Source organism: Protopterus annectens, chromosome 6.part1, assembly GCF_019279795.1.
Source record: "Protopterus annectens isolate FY-2018-M chromosome 6.part1, PAN1.0, whole genome shotgun sequence".
Lineage (NCBI taxonomy): Eukaryota > Metazoa > Chordata > Ceratodontiformes > Protopteridae > Protopterus > Protopterus annectens.
Genome location: NC_056738.1, coordinates 148,949,063 through 148,956,431, shown reverse-complemented (window position 1 = coordinate 148,956,431; position 7,369 = coordinate 148,949,063). Strand labels below are relative to the sequence as shown.

General features: G+C 38.8%; 1 protein-coding gene across 1 annotated transcript in view; it reads right to left on the bottom strand.

Annotated features, from left to right (window-relative positions):
• Nucleotides 1-1,651, bottom strand: part of ABCB11 (ATP binding cassette subfamily B member 11) — a 991,743-nt gene extending 990,092 nt beyond the window's left edge. The window contains exon 1 of the mRNA XM_044075586.1: nt 1,517-1,651. The gene's annotated coding sequence lies outside the window, so the exon portion shown is untranslated. The remainder of the gene's footprint in view (nt 1-1,516) is intronic.
• Nucleotides 1,652-7,369: the final 5,718 nt, after the last annotated feature.

The following is a 7,369-nucleotide window of genomic DNA, read 5'->3' as shown; positions in this document are numbered from 1 at the left end:
GACTTGCTTAATTGCACTAGGGTCCAATGCATTTTTCTGTTAACTGGGCAATGTATTTAATTGTTTTGCCATCAGTTCCAAATTTAACAGAAATTATTAAGTCATTTGAGGTATTAATGAAAAACATACAAGTTCTTTTCTGAACATATATGTTGATTGTGCCAAGAATATTCTACTAATTTTTAATATATTACAAATAACCATTTTAGGATTTTTCAGCATTAAATTTGAATAGTACACATAAATACAATGAAATCCATGGCATAAAATAAAAAGAAAACAGCATATTATCTTCTTACATTGCTAACTACTACCCAGTCCCTTGTTGAGAAGGGAAGCATTATTTCTGCATTAATTATTATTGGTATAGTACATTATCTTTGAAAATAACCAACTTATTAATTAATATTTCATATGTTCATAGGTAAATACTAGGCTAGGTGCCTTTGTGGGCCATTTTAAACCTAACCAAATTCCATCTTTGTGCCTAAAATAAATCATCCCATTTGGTTTTACAGTTGCCTTACTCATCCCATAGTCAATAATTATATAATATTTTGAATGAGAATAACTGGGATCATAAAGCATTTAAGAGCTGCCTCTGTCCATTAGGCATACAGGGGGCAGTCCTGGGGTAAATTTTATGTTTCCCATTCATAGATCTAAGTTGTACTTGAACGTGGACAGGGATGAACTTTGTTTTATGTGGATATGGAGTCTGTTCCACAGCACTGGTATCCTCTGTGAGATATACCTGTACCCTCCAAACCATTCTGTTGATGCTGCAGGAGAGGTTTAGATCCCTATAGCAAGTATTCCTGATGCCGTTTGACTTGCTGGTGAGCAGTAAATCCATCAGTAATAGGTATGAAGATGCCTTTTATGCCAGACACAAGTCACCTCTTAGCAGTCTGTAGGACACCGAACACAGCGACAAGGCTTTGGGTTGGTCCATGGAGGATATGTTGTTTAGGCCTTGTATCATCTAAGTAAGGTACCTCTATGGGCATTCCAGTTGTTGCATGTGTGTGGACAGATATATGCCATAAAGGACATTATATTCAATGATCGGTCTAATGAGGGCTGAGTAAATGGGGACAATGACATTTCTTTCTTCGTTTCAGAAAGGTCACCTTGAATTCTGAATAAAAGATTATCAACAAAAAGTTTAGTGTAGTTCATGAGTGTTTTTTTTTTCATCAAGCTAGATCTGTTATAACTACTTATAAATGTATAAAAGTAATATAAAAAAGTTTGTATGATACATATTAAGATGTACTCTTGACTTTTTATGAAGTAACCATAAGACTACACTAACATAAGCCATAGTATGATTCTTCACTGAAGCTTGGTTATGCATTACACACCTTTTACAAGAAATATCTGGACTTTTCTCTGCTTAATACATCACAAATTGTTCCGCTATAATTAAGCAAATAAAACTGACTTTAGTTCTAGTGGCTGCATGTTAGAAAAAAAAAATATAGCACAGAGAAAGGGCTGTATTTTCTCTTACCTGTATCCTGCGTCTGCTTTCTTTAAAACCAAAGCCCAGGGAAACAGAAACAAATGGACAAAATTTAGTATTGCACCATACTGTAAGTTCAGAGAAACTTCGTGCTTGGTAAATCCCTTATTTTCTGTTAGCATTAACTAGAATGCCAGCATTTTAAAGCAAAGTGTTCATGCATTATTTGCATTCAGGTAAATGCCCTTACGGTCTTCAGTGCCAGCAGGTCATTGACATTTCATAGTAAATCCAAATGAAAATAATATACACCCAGAAGAGTGGAATCAAATAAATTGCTATGGCTAGTGGACAAATCTCTGTTCTTTCATTTTTTTTGTAACTTGTTCTCTTTTTTCACCAACTTTGCTCTCTTCTACAGTTTCAGAAATTTGCAGACTTCTTTTTAAAATTTTTTTTATCACAATGTACTATCGTTAAGCAAGCAAAAAGCCATGGTGTGTACTAAATATATCTAGTGGCAATGTAAAAGATTATAGCAATGCAGAGTAGTTTTAACTACAAGAAAACACAAAAAACAGCCTTTGTACATATTTTATCATATTGCATTACAGAAATAATAGGACCTTAAATTTCTTGATCATGAAAAGTAAAGTATCTATAGATGCCTAAGAAATATATTTAAATAATATATAGCTACACATTGCTTATAGTTAAGTAAAACTTTATTTATTAATCATCTGGTTATCTCGGTAAATGAAGGGCACAGTAAACAGCATGCTACATTAGAATTCATGTACCAGCTTGTACACTATACCAAGAGCTGAGTAATGTGTGTGCTGTGAACTGACTCATTTACTTAAGAATTAAGGTGCAGACCATTGTTCTGTTAATGCTGATATATGGTTTTAAGCGCGATTTACAATACCTTATGCTTGTTGAACTGAAACTGTAACTTAAAAGGATTTATGACTTCCAATTAGATCAAAGGGCACAGACAGTACAGCATGTAATTCACCAGCAGAAAGTCAACACCACAAAACATTGTGTATAACAATGAACACAAACCTAAGCATTTTTGCAGAGGTGCAAGCTCCCCTGCAAACTGAATGAGGGAGAGGCTCTACAGTCTGTGCCCCCCGCCCCTAGTTACATTGATACTAACTCTGAGATCACTCAACCTTGGGGCTCAGAAGAAAACTTTATTACTAAAAAAACTTCAACAATCTTGTTAGTGGTACAGCCACAAGGTGCAACTAAACTCCATTTCATAAACAACTGTTATTGACCAAGTCTTGGAACTACTGTACTCAATTACCACCCCCCCCCCATATTCTAATTTTAAAGAGATACTGAATAAAGCAGTAGATGAACAGGATAATCTCACTATGTTTAAAGAGGAACAGCAAAATCTCCTGTGATCTGTAATTAATATTACTTAATTCACAGCTAAAAGTAATTTCTCTTTCACAGAGGGTGTCAAAAGTATTGCTAAGAGTGATTAAAAGTTTAAGATGTACTGTAAATCATTCAAAATGCAAGCCTGAATGATAGAATTATCAATGTATGAGGCTTGCTATGGGTCTTAGTTTATATAGCAAGTATGAACAAGGAGAACATCTGTGTAAAGAGGGGACTGAATACTGACTGGATACCACTGCCTTCAGTGGTAGAGGTGTCATTGCAGACTGGGCTGTTTAAATTACACAAAAAAAAGAAGAGTAATTTCAAATTAAGTCTGAGTGAATCCAGAATACAGTGTGGATATACAGTATCACTATTTAACTGAGTAGACCTTGTTTTGTCACAGCAACAGAAAGCAAGGCAAGAAAGGAACGCATCAGTTATTTCCGGCTGAAATTAACAATGTTTATTTTAAAGTTAATAAAATTTGATAAGTTGTGTAGAAAAAGTGTGCACATGATTGGAGTTTCAGAAAGTGGAGAAGTTTTGGACTGCACTGTATACTTAACAAACATGCTGTTAGAATAGGCAATTTGATTTTCTAACTTTAACTTGAAAAGAATTTATAGAATATCTTTGCTGATGTCAGAGCTTGAAGCCATATGGTTTGAAATTAATTTGGTACACTTCCAGTCCTGGTGTGTTAAGATGTAGTTTTTTTGTCTCAACTATGGAAGCTTGGCAAAGTTTGTTGTTTAGCAAGGAGTGGAATATTTTTTTTACTATGATTACTTTCTAGGAGGACAAGGAGACATGGTGGTGGAATGAGGAAGTACAGGAGAGTATACAGAGGAAGAGAATGGTGAAGAAAAAGTGGGATTGTCAAAGAGATGAAGAAAGTAGACATGAGTATAAGGAGATGAGGCGCATGGCAAAGAGAGAGGTGGTGAAGGCTAAGGATAAGACATATAGAGAGTTGTATGAGAGACTGGACACTAAAGAGGGAGAAAAGGACCTGTACCAATTGGCTAGACAGAGGGACAGAGCTGGGAAATATGTGCAGCAGGTAAGGGTGATAAAGGACAGTGAGGGAAACGTACTCACAAGTGAGGAGAGTGTGTTGAGTAGATGGAAAGAGTACTTTGAAGGGCTGATGAATGAAGAGAATGAGAGAGAGAGAAGGTTGGATGATGTGGGGATAGTGAATCATGAAGTAAAGCAGATTAGCAAGGAGGAAGTAAGGACAGCTATGAAGAGGATGAAGAATGGAAAGGCTGTTGGCCCAGATGACATACCAGTGGAAGCATGGAGGTGCTTAGGGGAAATGGCAGTGGAATTTTTAACCAGATTGTTTAATGAAATTTTGGAAAGTCAGAGGATGCCTGAGGAGTGGAGTAAAAGTGCTTTGGTACCTATCTTTAAGAATAAGGGTGATGTGAAGAGCTGCAGTAACTACAGAGGGATAAAATTGATCAGACACAGCTTGAAGTTTTGGGAAAGAGTAGTGGAAGCTAGGTTAAGAAGGGGGGTGATGATTAGTGATCAGCAGTATGGTTTCCTGCCAGGAAAGAGCACTACAGATGCAATATTTGCTCTGAGAGTGTTGTTGGAGAAATACAGAGAAGGTCAGAAGGAGTTGCATTGTGTCTTTGTGGACTTAGAGAAAGCATATGACAGGGTGCCTAGAGAGGAGTTGTGGTGTTGTATGAGGAAGTCGGGAGTGGCAGAGAAGTATGTAAGAGTGGTACAGGATATGTACAAGGGTAGTGTGACATTGGTGAGGACTGCAGTGGGAGTGACAGATACGTTTAAGGTGGAGGTGAGATTACATCAAGGATCAGCTCTGAGCCCTTTCTTATTTGCAGTGGTGATGGACAGGTTGACAGATGAGATTAGACAGGAGGCCCCATGGACTATGATGTTTGCAGATGACATTGTAATATGTAGTGAGAGTAGGGACCAGGTTGAGGAGACCCTGAAGAGGTGGAGATATGCTTTAGAGAGGAGAGAAATGAAGGTCAGCAGGGCTAAAACAGAATATATGTGTGTAAATGAGAGGGAGGGTAGAGGAATGGTGAGGATGCAGGGAGTAGAGTTGGTAAAGGTGGATGAGTTTAAGTACTTCGGATCAACAGTTCAGAGTAATGTTGAGTGTGGAAGAGAGGTGAAGAAGAGAGTACAGGCAGGGTGGAATGGGTGGAGAAGAGTGTCAGGAGTGATTTGTGACAGACAGGTACCAATAAGAGTGAAAGGGAAGGTCTGCAAGAGGGTAGTGAGACCAGCTATGTTATATGGGTTGGAGACAGTAGCATTGTCGAAAAGGCAGGAGTCAGAGCTGGATGTGGCAGAGTTAAAGATGTTAAGATTTGCACTGGGTGTGACTAGGATGGACAGAATTAGGAATAAGTATATTAGAGGGTCAGCTCAGGTTGCACAGTTTGGAGACAAAGCAAGAGAGGCGAGATTGTGTTGGTTTGGACGTGCTGAGGAGGGATGCTGGGTATATTGGGAAAAGGATGCTAAGGATGGAGCTGCCAGGTAAGAGGAATAGAGGAAGGCCTAAGATGAGGTTTATGGATGTGGTGAGAGAGGACATGCAGGCGGTTTGTGTGAAAGAGCATGATGCAGAGGACAGGAAGAAATGGAAACAGATGATCCGCTGTGGTGACCCCTAACGGGAACAGCCGAAAGAAGATGATGATGACTTTCTATACATGGGTAAACAACACGGTTTGACAACATTTGTTATATAGCAAAGAGGGGCACATTTAGTTATCTATCCTTTGTTGATTAGGCTGATTGGCTATCTGTTTACTCACTGACTGCTTCTTTTTGATTATGATTACTTTCTAAAAGTGGGTAAACAATGCAGAAATTTTGTTATACAGCAAAGAGGGGAGCATGTTTGACTATGAGTACTCTCCACAAGTGGATAAACAACAAGTACAATATTTAGGTCATGAGGGTATACAGACTGAAAGACATAAAATTTAAGTTAATGTATTCAGCTGCTTTACATATTTCTTTCCTACTGGTGATAAGCTGTTTGGTGAATAGATGGACTATCCCAATTTATAACCCTAAATGAAAAAAAATGATGTTTTGCAGTGCATTGTCCCCTCTCTGGGCCAGTACCTGTATCTTCACCACTGACAGTAGAAAGGAACATTCACTTGGAACAAAATAGATACACACAGTATTTCCAGATGCAGTTCTCTGCATCAAGCACAATTTCCCTTAAGAGCACACAGGGAACAAACTCAGTCTGGTGCCTGGGTTTCTCTGTCTGTCTCTCTTCAAGTCCCCAGTAAGACTCCCCACTGTCACAGCTGTAGAGTTGAGTCCTCAGCTGAGTACCCAAGCCAAGTCTTCTACCACTCATTCTGTGAAACAAGTACTCTGTGTCCCTGCTCCAAGCAGCTAACACACACTCTTTTAGATTTGATTTTCACACACACAGACACACACACAGTCACACACACACACACACACACACACACACACACACACACACACACACACACACACCTGGGAAAGGCTGGCACAGATTTACTAGCTATGCCCCCTTCTGCCCAGACTATAAGGCAGCTACAGTGCCACCAGACACTCTAAAGCCAGCTACTCTAAGGTGTTTACAAAGGTACCCAATTATACTGAGTGAAATAAATATTAATACCAATGGTAGTGTTTGGCCAGTACAATAAGGCTTTCAGGAGTAGCCACGGAGTCACCAAATAGATATAAGTATTCTCAGAGGTTAAAATGTTCTCTAATGGACCAGCCACAATGAAAAGTTTAAATATGTTTAATAATAAATAATAAACAAACATGAAAATATGGAATATCTATTTACAATAAATACCAGAGTTTCAGTCACAGGAAATATTAAAAATAACGCAGATGAATAGATTCACACAGATACAGAAAAGCAGTACTTAACTAATCCCACTATATTTTCCTGACTGATCTAAAGAATTACTATTCCCTGGTCACTTACTGGAGCAAGGCAAGATGAAGTAGGTGAGGCATCCTTCTGTCAGGTTTCAAATACAGAGTGCTCTGAGACTTCAGTCTCATAGGTTCATAGGTTCATAGATGTGTACTAGGCTAATGGCTCTGGAGCCTTTACAAACCTAGCCCATAGGATTACCCTGACATTGTGCCACCCAACCTTAGTTCCCAATGCCTCTGTTGAGTAGAGCCACTGGAGTGATCCCCAGGGTGAATTTTCTATTTCCCAACCACTCATCAAGGTTTCTCTTAAAGAGGGCCAGTGAGGTGCTCTGTTTGGTATTTATGGGAAGTCTAATCCATAGCAAGAGCAGTCCATGGGTTATGAACCTGTCCCTCCAGCACATTCTGTTGGTTGTGGTAAAGAGGTTGAGGTCACTGGAGCATGTGGTGCAGAGGGATTGGGATTTCTTTATATGTAGCATTTCTAACAGAAATGGATCAGACATGGCTTTGTATGACAAGCAGAGATTGTTTCTAAGTAGG